General features: G+C 46.3%; 2 long non-coding RNA genes across 3 annotated transcripts in view; one reads left to right on the forward strand and one right to left on the reverse strand.

Annotated features, from left to right (window-relative positions):
- LOC310668017 overlaps positions 1-23236 on the reverse strand; it is a 31440-nt gene that overhangs the window by 6533 nt on the left and 1671 nt on the right. The window contains exon 2 of one of the 2 annotated variants that reach the window (XR_014506545.1): positions 13776-13889. This is a non-coding gene — a long non-coding RNA (uncharacterized lncRNA). Of the gene's footprint in view, positions 1-1966; positions 2062-13775; positions 13890-23236 lie in introns of those variants that run through there. The other variant, XR_014506546.1, reaches the window with a different exon arrangement.
- Positions 1837-10993, forward strand: LOC310667941. Its single transcript, XR_014506456.1, has 2 exons — positions 1837-2375; positions 10637-10993. It is a non-coding gene; the product is annotated as an uncharacterized lncRNA (long non-coding RNA).

A 23236-nucleotide genomic window follows, 5' to 3' on the forward strand; every position in this document is an offset into this window, starting at 1 on the left:
GGAGACAGACAGAGTGTGCAGAATAAATTACTCTTCTGATCTGGCAATGATGGGTCACCCATAAGAAGCTTTGGAGAGAAGAAACTGAGCTGGGACCACATAAAAACCAGAATGCAGAGTCCACAAATTGAAACCGGATTGCACTTTCTCCCTCTTTCCCCACCTGCATCTCCCCCCCCCTATGGAATGAGATATTTTAAGAAGAAGAAGAGTTTGGATTTGATATCCCGCTTTATCACTACCCGAAGGAGTCTCAAAGCGGCTGACATTCTCCTTTCCCTTCCTCTCCCACAACAAACACTCTGTGAGGTGAGTGGGGCTGAGAGACTTCAGAGAGAAGTGTGACTGGCCCAAGGTCACCCAGCAGCTGCATCTGGAGGAGTGGGGAAGCAAACCCCAGATTACGAGTCTACTGCTCTTAACCACTACGCCACACTGGTTCTCAAGAGGCTCGGACTAGGTAAAGACTATACATTTAACACTGAGACCCCATGGATATATAAATTCAATAAACAGCAACACCACCAAAAGAATCCTTGGAACTGTGGTTTACCCCGCTCAGCACCCTTAACAAACTACAGGATTGTGCATCTCGGCCAATGTTCAGATGACCCAGCAGCAGCATCTAGAGGTCCAAATATTAGCTCCCCCCAGCTTCGAAGCTCCTCCATCTCTCTCCTTATTTCCTTGCCCAGAACTCTTTCTTCAGGACAGATGTTGCTGGATTGCAGCATCTGTCAGCCTCAGTCAACATGGCCAGCGATCAAGGATTAGGGGATCTGTGGTACAGCAAAATCTAGAGAGCCACAGATTCCTCAACTCCAACTTCTCTGCCTCCTGCTGCCTTGGCCTGGCCTTCTCTGAAAGAGTTTCTCTGAAAGGAAAATTCCCTTATTCCAAATAGGATTCCTCGCAAGAAAAGGGGAAAGTTGACAGCTATGCTTTCCCTCGTCCCCTTATCAATTTTCACTTTCTCTTTAATTAGGTCCCAGTTACTCCGTCCAGACCCGCCAAGTATCCCTATTTTCCAGGGACAGTCCTGGATTGACAGAAGCTGTCCCAATTTCTGATTTGATCCCAGAATGTCCCACCTTTCCTTAGGACGTCCCTATTTTCATTGGAGAAATGTTGGGGTAACCCCTGAGCCAAGGGGATAAGTATACAACCTTTAAAACACATCTGAAGGCAGTATAGGGAAGTTTTTAAAAAATGTTTAATGCTTTATTATGTTAAATGTTAAAGCTATGGTTTTCCCAGTAGTGATGCATGGAAGTGAGAGCTGGACCATAAAGAAGGCTGATCGCCGAAGAATTGATGCTTTTGAATTCTGATGCTGGAGGAGACTCTTGAGAGTCCCATGGACTGCAAGAAGATCAAACCTATCCATTCTGAAGGAAATCAGCCCTGAGTGCTCACTGGAAGGACAGATCCTGAAGCTGAGGCTCCAAGACTTTGGCTACCTCTTGAGAAGAGAAGACTCCCTGGAAAAGACCCTGATGTTGGGAAAGATGGAGGGCACAAGGAGAGGGGGACGACAGAGGACGAGATGGTTGGACAGTGTTCTGGAAGCTACCAGCATGAGTTTGACCAAACTGCGGGAGGCAGTAGAAGACAGGAGTGCCTGGCGTGCTCTGGTCCAGGGGGTCACGAAGAGTCGGACATGACTAAACGACTAAACAACAACAACAACATGTTTCTAAATATGTTGGAAGCCACCCAGAGTAGCGGGGACTACTCAGTCAGATGGGTGGGCTATAAATATTATTATTGCTGCTGCTGCTGTTGAATAAGACGTCCCTATTTTCATGGAGAAATGTTGGGGGGTATGTTTCATTTCTGAGAGCAACTCCTAAGCTCTCCTCTGCTGCTCAGATTCACTATGACATCATCCCCTCAGCTTTTGTGACATCATCACTGCCCATCCAGCTGTTGCCTGGGGCTTCATCACTGCCACAAAATCCCTTACCTGTTTGAGCATCTAACATGCAGCTTCGCAGAGGCCTGGAAAATCCCAACCAGCAGGACAGGAGGGAACATACAGATCTGCAAGATGCCAAATTCACAAAGCCAGCAGCTGAGAGGGAACAAGAAGGGCGGGAGCAAAAGAATCTGGGCTACGTGCAGCCTTTGCCCTCCAAGCGCCGTCCAAGTGACCTGACCTCCTGCTTCAAATCAGCTTTGTTTGTTTAAGCCCGCCGGCAATTGCTGGTTCAGTGTAAATCGAACGTAACTTTTCCAAGACCTCATGAAAACTTTCCCCGCAAAGGTCATTGACTCTTTGTCTCCAAGAAGCCTTTAAACAGCGGCGACTGGCGTTGGGCTGAGCGCGGCTTTCAGTAGGGGATGAATGGCATGTTGACCTCCTCGATTCAAAGGTGAGCAGGGTTCATGTCTTTTCGTTTGCAAACAGGGACCCATCTAACCTTTACATAATGCAATCTATGGCTCAGCATTTAATTGAATGTCTGAGGCGCGCATCAATTTGGGCAAAGAGAAAACAGTCCAGTTGATGCCATTATCGAGAGCAATTCAAGATAAGGAGGAGTACGGTGGGGGGGGGGACCTCGTGTAATTTGTTGAAAGGCGCGGTAATTCACTTAAATCCTGACACCTTTGATAAAAGCTAATTTATGAAGAGGCAAACAGCAATCTGCTTGTAGGGCCTGGGATGGGCATCTTGCTGTTAATACAATCTGTCCTTCGCAGACGGCCGGGGCTGGCTTTGGAAAGGCAGATTCGTCCTCCAAACTGGGCAGAGAAAGGGCTCGACCATTTGGAAACTTTCCACCTGCCTTGCCCCACCCTCCAGTCTCTCCTTCTCAATTTGCATTTTATTATTTTATGCACTGTGGCTTGCTGTTGTTTTATTGATTGTAGTTTAGAAATTATTTATTGTAATTCTTAAGAGTGGATTTCTGTTTAATTTTTATATGCTGGTACTTAATACTATTCTATACTATGCTAATGATTGTTGAATGTTGCTTTAGTTGATGTAGGTTGCTTATTTTAAAATTATGTTTTATTATCACATTGTTGTATTGCATTAGATTGTTATAAGGTGTACATTCTTTGTTTCTTGAACTTGTAAACAGCCCTGGGTATTGTAAGATAGAAAGACGGTATACAAATTAAAAGTGATGATGAAGAAAGTCCCACTGAGCCTCTTGGCCTTGCTGATCAGAAGGTCAGCGGTTCAAATCCCCACAATGGGGTGAGCTCCCATTGCTCTGTCCCAGCTCCTGCTAACCTAGTAGTTTGAAAGCACACAAGTGCAAGTAGATAAATAGGTACCACTGCGACGGAAAGGTAAACGGCTCTTCCATGAGCTCTGGTTTCCGTCACTGTGTCCTGTTGCAGCAGAAGGGGTTTAGTCATGCTGGCCACATGACCCAGAAAGCTGTCTGTGGACAAACGCCGGCTCCCTCGGCCTGAAAGCGAGATAAGCACCACAACCCTATATTCACCTTTGTCTTGACTTGTTTCAGGGGTCCTTTACCTTTTTACCTAGTGGTGTATCTTCCTTTAACAACATCGCTGCATGTGCTCAGTAGAGAGTCGGTGCATGGGTTACATCATCAGCCTGATACTGTCAAATGTTCACTGCTGCTAGAGTCAGGTGTCAAATCCTGGCAGCTATCATGTGTCAGCTGCAACTCCCCCCCACCCAAATGACTCAAACCTAATTTACACACACACACATCTTCCAAAGCTATTTTCGAAAGGAGAGAAGCAGTGCGCATGCGCCTAACCCAGGGCTAGACAGTGTGGTGTCCATATATATATACATTCAGAGGCTAACTGCTACCTATCTGATAATGCTCAGCGCTGACAGCTGCTGCATGCCAGCTGTCAGATAGTGTCAAATGACTGGCATTGCAGCATCTTTCCGTGTCGAATGCTGATGATGAACGGTGAATATGTGCACATCCAGATTGGGGGTGTGGGGGGAGGACAGTCGCAGGAGTTCAGGAAGCAAATTTGTTTCGGCTTCGTATGACAGCATCGCTCAGGCCTGACCCCCTCTTTCTCACTCCATTCCAGCTCTACTCAGGCCTCCCTACCTCCATCTCGCCACTGCCCATCACAGAGTCTTAGTTCTGGATGAAGGGCTCCATCGCACAGAGCTTATTTCAAGGTCTGAGCTTGCAGCCTAGGACCACGTGGTTACAATCCATGCAGCAACGTGTGGGGCGGTGGGGAGGATGAGCTTGGTTTGGAAGATAATAACCAGGGAGGCAGAGCTCCTTGCTCCTCTGAACTGACTGCTCCATCCCTCCCTTAAAGCTCAGGGCAGGTAAATGAGAAAGCTCCATCAAAGTGCAGAATGAATGGAAAGGGGGAGGGGTGCCATTTTGTCTTCTGTCTTTTAATCAAAGGCTTGGGAGATCTTACAGAAAGAAGGGAATGAAGCCTCTGGGCAATCTGATCAGATAAATGAGCAACTAACAACAAGCCAACATCGTTTAATTAGATCTGCAGCCAAGCCTGAGACAAAGACTTAAACTCAGATGAGCTCGTTCCCAACTGACTTTCAAAAATCCCCCACATGCTATGTATGCTGGGGAGGCAAAATCACTCCAGTAATTTTGTCCGGACACATTTGTATACTGGAAAGGCTGCCAGGGAGGAAAATCCTCTGGATCCCAAAATGGTTGTTGTTGTTGTTTAGTCGTGTCCGACTCTTCGTGACCCCATGGACCAGAGCACGCCAGGCACTTCTGTCTTCCACTGCCTTCCGCAGTTTAGTCAAACTCGTGCTGGTAGCTTCGAGAACACTGTCCAACCATCTCGTCCTCTGTCGTCCCCTTCTCCTTGTGCCCTCCATCCTTCCCAACATCAGGGTCTTTTCCAGGGAGTCTTCTCTTCTCATGGGGTGGCCAAAGTACTGGAGTCTCAGCTTCAGGATCTGTCCTTCCAGTGAGCACTCAGGGCTGATTTCCTTCAGAATGGAGAGGTTTGATCTTCTTGCAGTCCATGGGACTCTCAAGAGTCTCCTCCAGCACCATAATTCAAAAGCATCAATTCTTCGGCGATCAGCCTTCTTTATGGTCCAGCTCTCACTTCCATACATCACTACTGGGAAAACCATAGTTTTAACTATATGGACCTTTGTTGGCAAGGTGATGTCTCTGCTTATTAAGATGTTGTCTAGTTTGCCATTGCTTTTCTCCCAAGAAAATTTTCTCTAACCCAAAATGGTCAGAGCAGCATAATGACAGCTGGCTCCATCAGGATCTCAACCAAGGAAGGGCGAGATTCCAATTCCTTGTAGATAAATTGGTTTGCTTTCGAGCTGGGAAGAGAGTTGGGATGTAAATAAGACCAGGGTGGGGAAAGTGTGGCTCTCCAAACATGGTTGGACTCCAACTGTCCATCATCCCATGCCAACAAGGCCAAAGGAATGATGGGAGTTGGAGCCCAACCTAGAAGATCACAGGGTCCCCATTTCTTGTGGTATAGGAGGTGATAGTGAATAAATCCGGACCAGTGTAATGATTAGTTGCATCAAGACAGATGCACCCTTTATTCAGGTTGTCAGGACTGTGTCCAGAGATGCTGCTGACCTCAAGGAAGATCACTCTGCAGGACAGCCGGGGAAGAGGATTCTATGTCTGCAAGCTGGCAGGGGTTCAGACTCTTTAAAGAATGGACCAGAATGCTTCCCTCAACCACCACACCAAGCACTCAAGGGATCTTAATTTTCCAGGTAAGCTGTCAGAACACACAGCAAAGGTCTCACCTGGAGCTCCAACAGCAAAGCTGGAGTTCATGGTTCCAAGGCAAGATTCTGCCTTTTATATTCTTGGCAGCTCTCAGCTATGGGTCTAAACAATCCTGGTCTCTAGACAGGGCCAGCCCAAGAAATTTTGGCACCTGTTGCGGACCCCAAAATGGCTCTAGGGAAGCCGGGATGAGGGAAGATCTACGTAAGGAACAAGGATGGAAGGATGATCGACATTGGGATCTGCTGTCGCCATGGATCCTGCCACCTGAGGCACTTGCCTCACCTTGCCTCATGGGTGGGCTGGCCCAGAAGCACCAATGGTCACCTTTGGCGAGGATAAGGCAACTTCACATGGAGCTGTGATATATACAGAGGGGGGCAACTAAGATGGTCACGGGTCTGGAAACCAAGCTTTATGAGGAATGGTTGAAGGAGCTGGATATGTTTAGCCTGGGAAAAGAGAAGACTGAGAGGAGATATGATAGCCATCTTCAAATATCTCAAGGGCTGTCACATGGAAGATGGAGCTAGCTTGTGTTCTCCTGCTCTGGTGGGTAGGACTCGAACCAATGGCTTCAAGTTACAAGAAAGGAGATTCCAACTCAACATCAGGAAGAACTTTCTGACTCTAAGAGCTGTGGAACGGACTCCCTTGGAAGGTGATGGACTTTCTTTCCTTGGAGGTTTTTAAGCAGAGGTTGGATGGCCATCTGTCATGGATGCTTTAGCTGAGATTCCTGCATTGGAGGGGGTTGGACTGGATGACCGTCAGGGTCCCTTCCAACTCCACAATTATATGATTCTTTGATTTTAAGAGGATTTGAGAAGGGAACAAGCAGGAAGAAGAAGAAGCGAGTTTTGGAGACAACTGGCAAGATGAAGCATTGGGGAGTCACAAGATCATGTACAGTGGTACCTTGGGTTACATACGCTTCAGGTTACATACGCTTCAGGTTACAGACTCCGCTAGCCCAGAAATAGTGCTTGAGGTTAAGAACTTTGCTTCAGGATGAGAACAGTTATCTCCCGCTTGGACTACTGCAATGCGCTCTACTTGGGGCTACCTTTGAAGGTGACTCGGAAACTACAACTAATCCAGAATACGGCAGCTAGACTGGTGACTGGGAGCCGAGACCATATAACACCGGTCTTGAAAGACCTACATTGGCGCCCAGTATGTTTCCGAGCACAATTCAAAGTGCTGGTGTTGACCTTTAAAGCCCTAAACGGCCTCGGCCCAGTATACCTGAAGGAGCGTCTCCACCCCCATTGTTCTGCCCGGACGCTGAGGTCCAGCGGCGAGGGCCTTCTGGCGGTTCCCTCATTGCGAGAAGCGATAAATAACTACCTGACATTCAGAAGACATCTTAAGGCAGCCCTGTTCAGGGAAGCTTTTAATCTGTGATATTTTACTGTATTTTTTGTTTCTATAGAAGCTACCCAGAGTGGCTGGGGAAACCCGGCCAGATGGGCAGGGTACAAATAATAAATTATTATTATTATTATTATTATTATTATTATTATTATTATTATTCTCCGATGGTGTGGCAGCAGCGGGAGGCCCCATTAGCTAAAGTGGTGCTTCAGGTTAAGAACAGTTTCAGGTTAAGTACGGACCTCCGGAACGAATTAAGTACTTAACCCGAGGTACCACTGTAGTGGTTTTGAGGTGGTGGTGAGATTTTGGTGGTTTAGCACTAGCAAAGCCTGTCCCTGTGCCGGCTTCCTCCTCCCACCCTCGGGGCCGCTCAACCTGCGCATTTGTAGGTAATCAAATATGACTTTTAAAATACTGTAGGTCTCCGATAATCTGTCCCCACAAGGCACTTGACCTTGAAAACCTGCCCTGAAAATGTCTGCTACTTGGGGAAGCAGAGAACACAAACAACAAGAATAGTAACTGGAGATCTGCAGCAGCCTTTTAATGGCACTCCCAATCCCTTTACTTCCTAGGAAATCGGGCCATGATTTTGGATGCCAAGAACTATAGCCACTAAGAGTAAGCCTGCCTAACGCGAATAGACAATCTTATATATATAGAATTAAAGCCAGAAACACAGCAGCCATTAGTCTTGGGGGAATGCACTGTAGCATACCCAAATGCCCCAAGATCACCCATCATATCATTTGGCACATTGCTCAAAACACAGTGCAAAGAACAAGCAGGAGACAGCAGCTACTCGGGGAAATTTCTGTAGCCGTTTGACTTCTGCCTAAAAAATGCTCTCTTCTTTTCTGGTATTTTGAATCTCATTATGCAACCCAGGCTCGCCTCCGCAGATGGGCATCCGAGGCAGATGGCTTTTCTCACGTGAGCAAGCTCCCAAAATCATTCAGGAATGCAGCAGAAATAGATGCCCAGCCATGCCAGTCTGGAATGAAGTACAAAGTCTGGCATGATGGATGTGGCCGTACAGTCATACCTCGGGTTACAGACGCTTCAGGTTGCGTTTTTTCGGGTTACGGACCCGCCGAAACCCGGAAGTACCAGAATAGGTTACTTCTGGGTTTTGGCGGTCACACATGTGCAGAAATGCTAAATCATGCTTTGCGCAGAAGCACTGAATCGCAACCCACGCGTGTGCAGACACACTGCTGCGGGTTGCGAACACTGCGGGTTGTGAGCGTGCATCCTGCACGGATCACGTTTGCAACCTGAGCATCCACTGTGTTTGGAAGATGCTCTGTTACCCAGGACGTTTTGCTGCTCTAAGAAAAACTGAAAATGCTGCTTCTCGGCCATTTGGCTAAGATCAAGTGTTGAAAATGCTGCCCCACTGGGAGGAGGGCCACTGCAGAGGTGGTTTAAGGGGAGTTTTGGGACGTGGGTGGTGCTGTGGGTTAAACCACAGAGCCTAGGACTTAGAATCATAGAGTTGGAAGAGACCACAAGGGCCATCGAGTCCAACCCCCTGCCAAGCAGGAAACACCACCAGAGCACTCCTGACATATGGTTGTCAAGCCTCTGCTTAAAGACCTCCAAAGAAGGAGACTCCACCACACTCCTTGGCAGCAAATTCCACTGTCGAACAGCTCTTACTGTCAGGAAGTTCTTCCTAATGTTTAGGTGGAATCTTCTTTCTTGTAGTTTGGATCCATTGCTCCGTGTCCGCTTCTCTGGAGCAGCAGAAAACAACCTTTCTCCCTCCTCTATGTGACATCCTTTTATATATTTGAACATGGCTATCATATCCCCCCTTAACCTCCTCTTCTCCAGGCTAAACATGCCCAGCTCCCTTAGCCGTTCCTCATAAGGCATCGTTTCCAGGCCTTTGACCATTTTGGTTGCCCTCCTCTGGACACGTTCCAGTTTGTCAGTGTCCTTCTTGAACTGTGGTGCCCAGAACTGTACACAGTACTCCAGGTGAGGTCTGACCAGAGCAGAATACAGTGGCACTATTACTTCCCTTGATCTAGATGCTGTACTCCTATACTTGCCGATCAGAAGGTCGGCAGTTCGAATCCCTGTGATGGGGTGAGCTCCCATTGCTTGGTCCCTGCTCCTGCCAACCTAGCAGTTCGAAAGCACGTCAAAGTGCAATTAGATAAGTAGGTACTACTCCGGCGGGAAGGTAAACGGCGTTTCCGTGCGCTGCTCTGGTTCGCCAGAAGTGGCTTAGTCATGCTGGCCACATGACCCGGAAGCTGTACGCCGGCTCCCTCGGCCAATAAAGCGAGATGAGCGCCGCAACCCCAGAGTTGGCCACGACTGGACCTAGTGGTCTGGGGTCCCTTTACCTTTTACTGTTGCCCAGGACGTTTTGCTGCTCTAAGCAAAACTGAAAATGCTGCCCCATTGGGAGGAGGGCCACTGCAGAGGTGGTTTTAGGGGAGTTTTAGGGGAGTTTGGTCAGTTTCCCCACAGCGGGCACTGAGCAGGCCACAATAGCCATGCTCTACTGGACCATCAGAGGAACCAGAAGAGGGGAGAGGGCTGCTGTTGCACTCAGGTCCTCCTTGTGGGATCCCCCTAGGCATGAGATGGTGGGAATTGGATGCCATTGGCCTGACCCAGCACAGTAATTCTTGTGTTCTTATAAGATGTCATTTTCAAGGAAGGGGCTGAGTGGATGGAGAAGTGTCAGCACTGAGAGATGCGTGCATATCTCATATTGAAGAACAGGACCAGACTCAATAAACTTGTAGGCTCCTCCAGACACCCATATTCAGCATTCATCCTCATTTGCTTGCGCAAAGCTTACATGCTGGTTAGACTATGTCTGGTCTCTATGGATGTCCGGGATCATGCTGAGGAGGGCTACACTAAGGAGGAATGGTGGGAGCCATCCCCTCCCCCTGTTCTTGCTCCTGAATCTTCCCAGGAGCAGGAGGACAGTATAGATTTGGAACACTGGTTTGCAGAGGGGCATAGTTCCAAAGGCAGAAGCTGGGAAATACTGGACGGGGAACAGCTAGGAGAAGAAACACTGGGAGAGAGAGGGTTAAACAGATTCACAGTCTCTGGACAGCATCCAACCCCCTTCTCCAAAGTCAGGGAGAGCTCAGAAAGTGTCAGAACAGAAAGCACAGAGGGTACAAGCTCAGATTACAAGAGTGACGTAGATTAATAGGGACAGAGGGGGGGAGTGTCCCTTAATTGGGAGCACCGCCATTTCTAGGAGATATGGTCTTTGTTCTCTCGCTATGGTTATTAAAGATTCTAACTGGTAAGGCGTTCCTTTCATTTGATCTCTTATCGATTGCCATTGGGGGGGGCACCAATTCCCCGAAGCCTGACAATGGAACATTTGATCTGATATGCTTATAGGTCAATGAGTATTCATCCTGCATTCAGGATGTATTTAAAAAAAACACACATTTCCCCATTAATCATTCATTCTTCCCACACTTTTTGATGCATTTCCCATCACTTTCCCGACTGCAAAATGTCTTCTTTTTTTGTTTTTACAGTGGATTTGTTGCACTGCGGCAAGCAGAACACTTTGATTGTTCAAACTTGGAGTTCCCGTCTGCAGTCAAATCGCTCTTACAGAATAGCGACAGTCCGGAGATACCTTGAGATGCAGATCCCGCTGTTCAGATCCGCCTGCACCCAAGGGAGGCCGCATCGTTCTTCCTCCCCTCCTGTGCTTTTTCCCACCCGCCTTGTGCATTGCAAAATGTCCTGTCCGCTGCATGGCGGTGCCTGTCGCACACTTAAAAAGGAAATTTCGCTGATGCAGCAGGTTCCACCGAAAGCTCCCTCCCTCCCTTCTCCCTCTCTTTCTTTCTCACTCTCATCAAAATAATTAAACAGTTTCAAGCTTTGCCAAGTTTCTTTTCTTTTCTTCCTTAAGACCCGAGTGCTTATTGATTTCTTTCTGGGCTATCGTATCTTCCAACTCTGCCAACAAACCGGCAGGATCTTTCAGTAAATCTGCTTACATTTCAGCGGTGGTGTTTACTTATTGGATTATTTAAGATGCATTTATTTATGAAGAAGAGCTTTAGGAGGAGTGGACGTGTGGGGAGGGGGTGGTTACCTTCCTGCCCTTTCTACTCTAAATGCCTTCTGGCTAAAAATTGCTGGTATGGAAGTTCAAGAGCAGAAACCTAGCTTTCGGAGGCATATTCCCTCGCGGATAACCAGGAGAATGTAGGGTTTGTTTATTTGCCATTACCCACTGCTCCTACATTAAAAGTAAAAGCTAGTAATGAGAATTCAGGCAAAGGCATCAGCTGAATGGTGGCAGGTTGCCAATTAACAAATGTTTTCTTGAACTGACCAGTAAAACCAGTTATCGCAGGTGACCAGCAAACTCCAGAGTCTGCCAAGCTCTTCCACTCGTAATCTGGCATGTTTCATTCTAGCTCACCCCCTAGTATGCCTGGTTGACCTCATGGCCTTGCTCTGGGTATCAGTACGTTTGAAAATTAGCCTCAACAACCCATTTGGGAAGTCCTGATTTTCACTAAAAACGTCCTATGCCCATGCAAACCTAAACAGGGATGTGGATTTTCGTAGAGTCATTAGTCCTACACCAGTGTGGTGTAGTGGTTAAGAGTGGTGGACTCGTAATCTGGGGAACCGGGTTCGTGTCTCCGCTCCTCCACATGCAGCTGCTGGGTGACCTTGGGCCAGTCACATTTCTTTGAAGTCTCTCAGCCCCACTCACCTCACAGAGTGTTTGTTGTGGGGGAGGAAGGGAAAGGAGAATGTTAGCCGCTTTGAGACTCCTGAAGGGGAGTGAAAGGCGGGATATCAAATCCAAACTCTTCTTCTTCCTCCTCCTCCATTTTGGTACAACTTGACTCCATATTTGGTAGGAGACTACTGTAAGCAGTTGAAAACACTAGCACGATTGCGATAACACTTGTAATGGAACCAGAACTATGGAGTTATAAAGAAATATAGATTACTGGAAAAGATGCAGTAAAAGAAGTTTGACAACAGAACCCATGGAAGGAAAGGTGGGAAGTCCAGAGATTCAGAGGAATCTTTCAATTGTGAATGTGTGGTGCGGTATTACTGTAATTTTAGATTTGTAAAACCAAATAAGAGTTTGGATTTGATATCCCGCTTTTCACTCTCTTTAAGGAGTCTCAAAGCGGCTAACATTCTCCTTTCCCTTCCTTCCCCACAACAAACACTCTGTGAGGTGAGTGAGGCTGAGAGACTTCAAAGAAGTGTGACTGGCCCAAGGTCACCCAGCAGCTGCATGTGGAGGAGCAGAGAAGCGAACCCGGTTGACCAGATTACAAGACTACCGCTCTCAACCACTACACCACACTGGCTCTCAAATAAAAAATATTTCAAAAAAGAAACTGCTATCGTGAGTATGGAGGAATGTCTGCTACCCTGTCCCAGATGCGCTCATCAAACCGCATCTTTTCTACATTGCATTTAGCTAGACAATTGAAAACACAACACAGGCCCCCTGCTCATCAGCTTCTTTCAGGGTTGTTCTATTGCAATGGAGGTGATGTTATGAGCTTTTCCCCTCATCTGCCTCTGAACTGCTACCTCCCTCAAACCCCTGTTGTAAATTTATACCTCGGGTTAAGAACTTAATTTGTTCTGGAGGTCCGTTCTTAGCCTGAAACTGTTCTTAACATGAAGCCCCACTTTAGCTAATGGGGCCTGCTGCTGCCGCCATGTGATTTCTGTTCTCATCCTGAAGTAAAGTTCTTAACCTGAGGTACTATTTCTAGATTAGTGGAGTCTGTAACCTGAAGCATCTCTAACTGAAGTGTCTGTAACCCGAGGTACCACTGTACTGTTTTCCTCCTCCTCCTCCCTGGAAGGGTACCACTCCTCCCCTGCCCAGTCCCTGAAAGATTGTGTGCTTCTTGTGTGCAGCAAGAATACTCATTGCAAAATATTGGAAGACACAAGATTTACCCAGCAGGGATGAATGGCAGATGAAGTTGATGGACTACATGGAATTGGCGGAAATGACTGGCAGAATCCGAGACCAGGGAGAAGAGTCAGCGGAAGAAGATTGGAAAAAGTTTAAAGACTATTTACAGAAATACTGTAAAATTAATGAATGTTAGAAAAATGTTGGAATGAAGTTATATGGCTTTAGTAGAAATGTTATAAGGAACTAAGTATAAATAGGTTATTAGAGCATTAAAGGGAAAAATAAGGTTAGAAAGTGTTAAGATAATTACAGGATAGAAAACAGAGGAAGATGGAAAGGAATTGCTGAAACAATTAATATAAGTGGAAGACAAAAAGGGAGGTGTGAGGAGGTCGTGGAAATTAGTGAAAGAAAGACAAGATATTGAAATTGGATTGTGTTTTAAATGGGTTTTGTTTTGTTTTGTTAGTTGTATGCTAGTGTTTTGTAGTGTGTGTTTTTTGTATTGTATTGTATTTTTGTATGTTTTTTCTTTTTTGGTTTTTTGTAGTTTGTGTTCAATTTGTTGGAAAACTAATAAATATTATTATATATAAAAAAGAAAGATTGTGTGCTTCCCACACTTAAGTTTCCCCACATGAGTGCATATCGGCAAGCATTTGGATCAAAACTTCTCTCACTGATAAAGTATTATATAAACTGGCACTAACTGAACCTCTTGAATATGTTTGCACTATAGCACTTACCTCGCAAAAGTACAAAGAGCAGCAAACAGCGTCCAGGCAACTAAATTCTCCTTACACAGGGAAAGGGGTGATTTATCTGACCTTTGCTTCAAGCTCCTGATCTTTTTGTGGAGTCTGTGAAATGAAGAAGTGACCTTGGCTGCTGTTCTGCTGAAGGAAAGATCTTGTATTGAGTGACAGCTTCATTAAACGAGTTAAAGGAGCAGGAGGAGAGGTGAAGAGAACGCAATGGCCGAAGCGGAGACTTTCTCTTTCTGCACAGTTTGCTGCCCATAGGCAATGATGAAATTGCCCCTTCCTTCCATCAACAGCTCTTTTTTTATGGCCCAAACATATCTATGATGGCATCTCATATCTATGATGGCATCTGACAATCAGACTGAGTCAGCCTCCACCATTCCAATTTCCTTCCAAGATTTGCTCTATACCTTAGTGGACAGAAAGCTGGGATAGAAATTTCAAATCTGTGTATGACAACAAATAATAGTCCTTGTTATGTACTGAGTTGAATAGGATCCAAAATGCAGCAGTCTGATTGGTCCTAGAACAATAGGATCCAAAATGCAGCAGTCTGATTGGTCCTAGAACAATAGGATTCAGAATGCAGCAGTCTGATTGGTCCTAGAACAATGCAGCAGTATGATTGGTCTGCAGGAGCCACCCAATCCAGCTCCTGATGGAAGTGAATCCACAACCTGATTGGCCTACAGGAGAATTCCGGAATTAGCCAATCACGTGCAGCCCATTGTGTAAATAATGTATATAAAGCAGATACTTTGAGGGGACTTTCATTCCTCTTCACCACTATGAGCTGAATAAAGAGCATGAGATCCACTCTCGACTCTGAGTATATTTCAGTCCTTGTATTGTTAAAAAAGTTATAATAAAACATGAAATTGAGGCAAAGGTCCAAGAAACTGTGCCTATGTTTGAATAACACCCTAAACCTTTTTTCAACCTTTTTGAGTCCACGGCTCCCTTGACCAACCACATTTTTTCTGTGGCACCCCTGTGGGGCTCAGGAGCCCATTTACGAATCATAGAATCATAGAGTTGGAAGAGACCACAAGGGCCATCGAGTCCAACCCTCTGCCAAGCAGGAACCACCATCAGAACACTCCTGACATATGGTTGTCAAGCCTCTGCTTAAAGACCTCCAAAGAAGGAGACTCCACCACACTCCTTGGCAGCAAATTCCACTGTCGAACAGCTCTTACTGTCAGGAAGTTCTTCCTAATGTTTAGGTGGAATCTTCTTTCTTGTAGTTTGGATCCATTGCTCCGTGTCCGCTTCTCTGGAGCAGCAGAAAACAACCTTTCTCCCTCCTCTATGTGGCATCCTTTTATATATTTGAACATGGCTATCATTTCACCCCTTAACCTCCTCTTCTCCAGGCTAAACATGCCCAGCTCCCGTAGCCGTTCCTCATAAGGCATCGTTTCCAGGCCTTTGACCATTTTGGTTGCCCTCCTCTGGACACGTTCCAGTTTGTCAGTGTCCTTCTTGAACTGTGGTGCCCAGAACTGGACACGGTACTCCAGGTGTTACCCCTTGCCTGCAGAGCTGGCAGCCTCCCACCCTTTTTCGAACACCCTCCCTTGCGGAGTGTTCCCTCAGCCTCCTTTTTTCTCCTTCTGGTCCTGCCCCACCCCCCTCCCCAAAGAGAGGTGCCTCCTCACAGTGCCCCAAAAGCGCCTGGGACTTGTCTGCCCATTCCCAACAGCAAGGGCTGGCGGACTCGCTGGCTGGGCTCCCTCGCCCACTTGCTTGCTTATTCTGATGCTGCCTCAACTCCTGGCAACCAGCACCCCCTGGCCAGCGCCCGAGGCACCATTCACCTGCGGAGCTTGTAGCCAGGGCTGCTGCAACAAGCAACTGTGTGAGCCTTAGGGAGGCAGAGACGTGAGAGGGCATCAGAGGAGGGAGGGAAGAGGGACAGAGGCCAGGGTTGCCTATGGCACCCCTGACCATCATGCAGGGGCACCCCAGGGTGCCACGGCACACTGGTTGAAAACCACTGCCCTAAACCATGATTTGGTGTGATGTGAATGAGCTGGAACAAGTCCAAATGAGAGTCTACTTCTCCTGCGCAGCTGGGACCAATGTTTACTTTTATTATCAATTAATATGGACATCGTTGTGAGTAAGCCAAGAATTGTGTTTTTTATTTTATTTTATCATCATCATCAGTGCTTTTTTTCTGGGGGTATGCAGGGGTACGCATACCTCTAAACAGTTGGTGAATCTTTGTACTTCTGTCCATTTACTGTACAGTAGACCCTCGGGTTACGTTACTCTCGAGTAACGTAAACTTCGGGTTGTGAAAGCGGCAAACCCGGAAGTATTCTTCCAGCTTTCACTGTTCGCGCATGCGCAGAAGAGCTCTGCGTGCCATGCACATGCGCAGAAGCATTCTATTGCGCTGCGCATGCAGAAGTGGCACCTCTGGATATAAATTTTTGGTGTGCATATGGACCCCCGGAACGAATTAAATTCGTATCCAGAGGCTCCACTGTATTTACTTTTTCCAATCTGAACTATGGTGATTTTCTTGAGTCAAGAAAATGTTTTTTAGAAAAAAGCAATGGTTATTATTATTGAAATGTACTCAGAGTCGCAAAGTGATTTCATGCTCTTTATTCAGCTCATAGTGGTGAGGAGGAATGAATGAATGTCCCCTCAAAGTATCTGCTTTATATACGTTATTTACACAATGGGCTGCACATGATTGGCTAATTCCGGAATTCTACAGTAAGCCAATCAGGTTGTGGATTCGCTTCTATCTGGAGAATGATTGGGTGGTTCCTGCCAACCAATCATACTGCTGCATTGTTCTAGGACCAATCAGACTGCTGCGTTTTGGATCCTATTGTTCTAGGACCAATCAGACTGCTGCATTTTGGATCCTATTCAACTCAGTACATAACAATTATTATTATTATTTCCCACTCTTCACCCTAAGGCCTCAGGGCGGGTTACAACAATTAAAATGCAATAATAATTTTAAAGCACATTACACAAGATTAAAAACAGGGGAGGGTTGTGGGCAAATCAGGTAAGAGGCATCAGGCAAAAACATCCCTCTCTCCCCCTCTCTCCAGTGTGTACTGCAATGTAAAGATGTGTCTTGAAATGTGAAGGCAGATCATTTCAAGCTGCTATTACATACAGAGCCATAGACTAGTCAGCCAGGCAAACATGTGCTTAAGGTCAAATATATTGCAACAGATGCCTGTCCGCTACCACATTGTTCAGGAGCTCCATCACATAAAGAAAGTCTCCCAGAATCACCTGCTCCCCGGAAAATTCCCCACTTTTCATTGGTTGGTGTTTTTTTAAATGGTTTCTAACCCAGTAGTGATGTATGGAAGTGAGAGCTGGACCATAAAGAAGGCTGATTGCCGAAGAATTGATGCTTTTGAATTATGGTGCTGGAGGAGACTCTTGAGAGCCCCGTGGACTGCAAGAAGATCAAACCTCTCCATTCTTAAGAAAATCAGCCCGGAGTGCTCACTGGAAGGACAGATCCTGAAGCTGAGGCTCCAATACTTTGGCCACCTCACGAGAAGAGAAGACTCCCTGGAAAAGACCCTGATGTTGGGAAAGATGGAGAGCACAAGAAGAAGGGGACGACAGAGGACGAGATGGTTGGACAGTGTTCTCAAAGCTACCAGCATGAGTTTGACCAAACTGCGGGAGGCAGTGGAAGACAGGAGTGCCTGGCGTGCTCTGGTCCATGGGGTCACGAAGAGTCGGACACGACTAAACGACTAAACAACAGCAACAAGCCTTTTGGGATAAAACTCAAGATTAATCTTGAAGAACAAATCCAGCACCATCTGACAGAGTTTCAAAGTGATAACACTTTGAATTTACATGCCATTCGGGATTCAGTGTGACTAAAATACATTGGATATTTGGTTTTTACATGGGGGTGGGAGCCAACATTTCAGCACTAACATTCTTCCAACTGCATGCTTTTAGATACTGCATGTCTTAACCAAACTTTTAGAGCATGCTTTTATGCATATTTTGATGAATAAAACATAATCCTAGCCAGAAAGAATTGGAGTCTGAGTGCCAAAATCCAGGGAAGCAGCCTCCCGCCGATGTAGCTTCATCCCTTTTCACATTCCTCTCTCAAGTAATGGGGCCTGGCAGTTTGGCGCTCTGCCAGAGATGTCTGAGGCGGGAGAAGAGTAGTGCCTCTGGCATGGTCTGATAGGCTGGTCACCGCTAATTGGAGAACCTGGGTTTTCCTTAATATGGGAGGTAATTTTCTAGCTTGCAATAGCTCTTCTTCTTTGGCGATCACTCGCAGCTGAGTAAAATTGTCTTCCATGAACACGGTTTTAACAGTGAGTCTGTAAGTGACTGTGGAGGCCAATTCTGGATCCACACGTCCTTCCACAGTGGGGACATCCTAGGTTTCTGGGTGGGAGTTGATCACGGTGTGGATTTCCCAAATATGCCTTCCTCTTAGCACATTTCTCCCTTTCATCCTGAGTTCGAGCGTCTTCAAAGTCCTTGACACCTTTGGTAAAGGCTGTTCTCCAACTGGAGCACTCGCAGGCCAGTGTTTCCCAATTGTCAGTGTTCATACCACATTTTTTAAGATTTGCCTTGAGACAGTCTTTAAACCTCTTTTGTTGACCACCAGCATTATGCTTTCCATTTTTAAGTTCAGAATAGAGTAGTTGCTTTGGGAGACAATAATCAGGCATCTGCAGTGCCAGATTTATGTATAGGCTAAGTAGGCTGAAGCCTAGGGCCTCTAAATCTAGGGGGACCTCATCAGCCTGCCTGCTCCCCAGTGCCACAGTCTCCCCTCTCCCAAAATTGCAAACCCAATACTTCATGCAAGGGCAAGGCAACTCAAGCCCAGCAACTATGAGACTCAGGTCTAGCCAGTGGGGCCCAATTTGAAACAGTGGGGCACAACTTGATTTTTTATTTTATTTTTTGTAGGGCCCCGGTTCACAGCCAAAGTCTGCAAAATCTTATAGATATAAATAAAATCCATCTAGATTGCCCTGGTGCAATCCTTCTAGTTGGTTAATTGGTTCGGCAACTTTCATGCACATGTCGTGTCATGCTAATTATTTCCCCCAAGAGTTAAATGGTAACCAATCAGAGGCAGCTACAGGAGAGCTATGAGATTCAGGTGAGAGTCAGATGCCTTGACAATCCCAGCAGGTATATAAGAGGACGACCCGGCTTGCCCAGGCCTCCAGTATTTAACAATAATATCTTACATCCTTTAGAGGAGAAATTGTGAGTTGTAGAATTTTAAATACCCGTCATCATCCTTGGTTTCACTTAATTTTGTTTAGAACACTCTTCCATTTTCTTCTAGTTGTGAGGGTGGGGGTGGGGGCCTCACAGTTGGAGTAGCCTAGGGCCTCTCTTCATCTAAATCTGGCCCTGGGCATCTGAACAACATGACCAGTCCAACGAAGTTATAGGCACTGAGGGACAGAGTTCTGGGAGTGAGGAGCCAGATGGTGATTTTGCAGAGAGGAGACAGTGGGGTGGGCTTGGCCACATTGGGCGCAAGATACCTGCATTGCAGGCAGTTGGACTAGATGACCCTCACAGTCCCTTCCATCTTTACAATTCTATAATCTCTTTTTAACGATGATTTCTCATGGTTAAGCCTCTCTGAGAGCTCTTTTAAAATGATTTTGCTAGGTAGAAATTTCATTAAATCTGGGTGGGAAGGGAATAGATGAGGGGAACCAATGCCATCTGAGCAAAAAAAAAAAAGTCAGGAAACTTTCTCCCTGCGTATGCAAATTTATCATCTGTGCATCTGATAGGATGCACAGGTTAAGGCGAGGGAGGGAGATTTTAGCTGATAGACCAGAGACCATTTCTTTGGGCGCCTCTGTTGCCTGTCTCTGAGAAATGGGTGTCTGACAGAAAACAATTATGGTTTCACATTTCCTTAAAAGTAGAAGGGCTGCATTTTGAGCAGATTTCAAGCAGCAAAATACCCACCTAGGTTATTGTCTTCACGAGGGGAAAATCTGGCTCCTCCACCATTGCTGTGAGGATCATTCGGAAGCCGAGTTGAACATCAATCCGTGCCTAATGAGTTTTCAAGTTTCAGATCCTTTTTATTTCCATGATGAAAAGGCAAAGTGTTTTTCATGTCCATCTTATTGAACAGAGAAACGTGGCTCCTTGATCATTATCTGTGTTTGAGATAGAGGTGCCTTAATACAGAGGAGATGGAAAGGAGAAAGCACTTTCGTTCTTTTTTTTTTTTCTAAAAAAAAGGCCGTTCCTCTTAGTTATATGCTTTCAGAAACCACTTCTCCAAGGACAAAGCTTTTAAGTTGTAAGGCGTGTCCCTTTGCAAAGTCAATGTAATTGGGATAATTGCATCTTGCAATTGATGATAAAAGAGACTTCTGATGGGAACTGTGTGGGATCTACTGAGAACGCAGGGGGCAATGGGTCATTGCTCCCAAATACACACACCCATGCAAACATATGTAAACTGTGAATGCTAAGTGAAAAAGGCTTCAGAAGTAAACTCTGAAGAAAAATCTGTACCCAGTGCCTTGTTGTGCTGGTCCTGGGGGGGAAGGGCGTGATACCGTGCGGCGTGGTCTAAGTCCGGTCCTAGGTCGGGGGTATGGAGGCTGCCCGTCAGGGGCAAAGCGAGGTCCAAAGTGAGGAGTCGGGTGAGGTCAGCCCTGAATGCTCACTGGAAGGGCAGATCCTGAAGCTGAGAATCCAATACTTTGGCCACCTCATGAGAAGAGAAGACTCCCTGGAAAAGACCCTGATGCTGGGAAAGATGGAGGGCACAAGGAGAAGGGGACGACAGAGGACGAGATGGTTGGACAGTGTTCTGGAAGCTACAAACATGAATCTGCGGGTGGCAGTGGAAGACAGGAGTGCCTGGCGTGCTCTGGTCCAGGGGGTCACGAAGAGGCGACACGACTAAAGGACTAAACAACAACAACAACAACAACAAGGGTGGCCAAAATCCAGGACATTTGTTTTAAAGTGTAAAATTTCCCCCGGATGGACATGTAGGCTCCCCAAAAAGAAGACATATCTTGGAATTCCCAGACATATGGCAACCCTAACTAGTTATCGACAACCGAAAAAGAACCAATGTAAACAGGCCTGCCAAGAAGGACTTAACTGGTACAAAAAAAATTATCTGAGAATTTGGCTTGAGGCAAACGCAGAAGAAAGGGGGGGGGGTTAGAGATAATAATTTTGCTTATGTGGCTGCCTTGTGCAAGTATGAGTTCTCTAAAGCGCATTCTTTCTCTAAGCCCGTTTCCCAGTGGAAATGATTGTTCATTCTTTCATCCTCATGCTTGACTGAGGTTCTTAATTACCACTGGGGAGTTAAGTTCATTATCCCCTCTTCTCTGCATGCTTTTAATAATACCAACTTCAACCAAACAAGGCTAAAAATGAGCAAACGGAAAGCTTTCACCCTGCTTTTCATTCCTGCAGCTCTACATAAAATTCTGGACAACAAGGGTGGTTTACTGCGGCAGGTAGCTTGAGTGACGAAAAGGATAAAAACATTCCCTTATTTATTCACCAACTCTTATATATGAGCTAGTCTTGCTCAGCAGTGTTTGCAAGTTACCTAGTCCTCATCGTCCAGCCCCCATAGAAAGGGGGGAAGGAACTATTTGGAAGGAAGGCAGCCCTCTGCAGAACCAGCAGTAGCAACACACACACACACACACACACACACACACACACACAACCCTTGTCTTTGCCCCTGCTGAAAATGACAAGGGCGACACCCAACATTCCTGATCAAACCTCTGCTCATACAATGGGATTTCCCCTTCTTCACACACACCCCATAGGAGCCAACACACAGGGGGTTGTGGGTGCTTGGGCACCCACTATAATATAATTGTGGGAGCTGAGCACCCACAAAGTCAATGAAAAAAGCCAGCAGGGAGAGAAAAAGTTCGCCTCTGTCCTCCGCAGCCAGCAAGCAAAGCAACCTTTGGTGGGAATGTTAAGGATAGCAGGAGAGGATATATTGATTAAATATGATCCTTCCTTCCTTCAGTCACGCTAGTGAAGAAGAAGAGGAAGAAGAGTTTGGATTTGATATCCCGCCTTTCACTCCCCTTCAGGAGTCTCAAAGCGGCTAACATTCTCCTTTCCCTTCCTCCCCCACAGCAAACACTCTGTGAGTTGAGTGGGGCTGAGAGACTTCAGAGAAGCGTGACTGGCCCAAAGTCACGCAGCAGCTGCATGTGGAGGAGCAGAGACGCGAACCCGGTTCCCCAGATTATGAGGCTACCGCTCTTAACCACTACACCACACTGGCTCTCATGTAGCAGAGCAGATTTCTCTCAAAATGAAGCTAGTTTGCAGATTCATTTGAATCTCTTCAATGGGCGGGGTATAAATAATTATTATTATTATTACTATTATTATTATTATTAAGCAATCCTCTCTGACTTGATCAGACTGGATTATTCCTGTTGTCCCCTTTGATTCCTCTTAAAAGAATAAAGACACAAGGCTCTTTCCTTAAAAGTAACAAGAAGTTTACTCACATGCAGTTCACAGTACGATCCCTAAAGGCAGACTTTAGCTTGTTGTTACATAACAAACTGAAGGAGCATCTCCACCTCCATCATTCTACCCAGACACTGAGGTCTAGCACCGAGGGCCTTCTGGCGGTTCCCTCACTGTGAGAAGCTAAGTTACAGGGAACCAGGCAGAGGGCCTTCTCGGTAGTGGCACCCGCCCTGTGGAACGCCCTCCCACCAGATGTCAAAGAGAACAACAACTACCAGACTTTTAGAAGACATCTGAAGGCAGCCCTGTTTAGGGAAGCTTTTAATGTTTGATGCATTACAGTATTTTAATATTTTTTTGGAAGGCACCCAGTGTGGCTGGGGAAGCCCAGCCAGATGGACAGGGTATAAATAATAAATTATTATTATTATTATTATTATTATTATTATTAACTGAGTTCATCTCATATGGAGACTGAGGTCGTGTGCTGCTGGCCGAGAGCCAGCAGACAGCAAAAATCCATTAAGAGAAGAGCATCAAGAGAAGAAAATGGCTGCATGAGAGCAGCATGGCAGCAAGAGAGAAAGATGGCTGCTTGACTTGGCTCTTTTATGGAGTCAGCCAGGGTCAGGCCCATCTCCCTGGTCACATGCAGGAGGGGGGAGGCTCCAGACCAGTGGAACAGGAAGTTATACTGGCTGTCATAACTTCTCCCTCCCTGTGCCCACTCTAGGGAAACAAGGGGTGTTTGTTTGACTGCTTCAGTGGATTACATCCCACACCTTTTCCAGGTGTGGGACTCAGATGCGGTGGCACAGCCTCTCTGCCTATGAGTCCGAGTCTCTCCCACGGAAAAGGGTGCCTCACTGGTTGCAGATAGGAGGAGGAAAAGTCAACGCTGGCCATCGCAAGGTGGGCACCCACAATCAGTGGCG

This window comes from Podarcis tiliguerta, assembly GCF_965153285.1.
Source record: "Podarcis tiliguerta genome assembly, chromosome: 17".
Classification (NCBI taxonomy): Eukaryota; Metazoa; Chordata; class Lepidosauria; order Squamata; family Lacertidae; genus Podarcis; species Podarcis tiliguerta.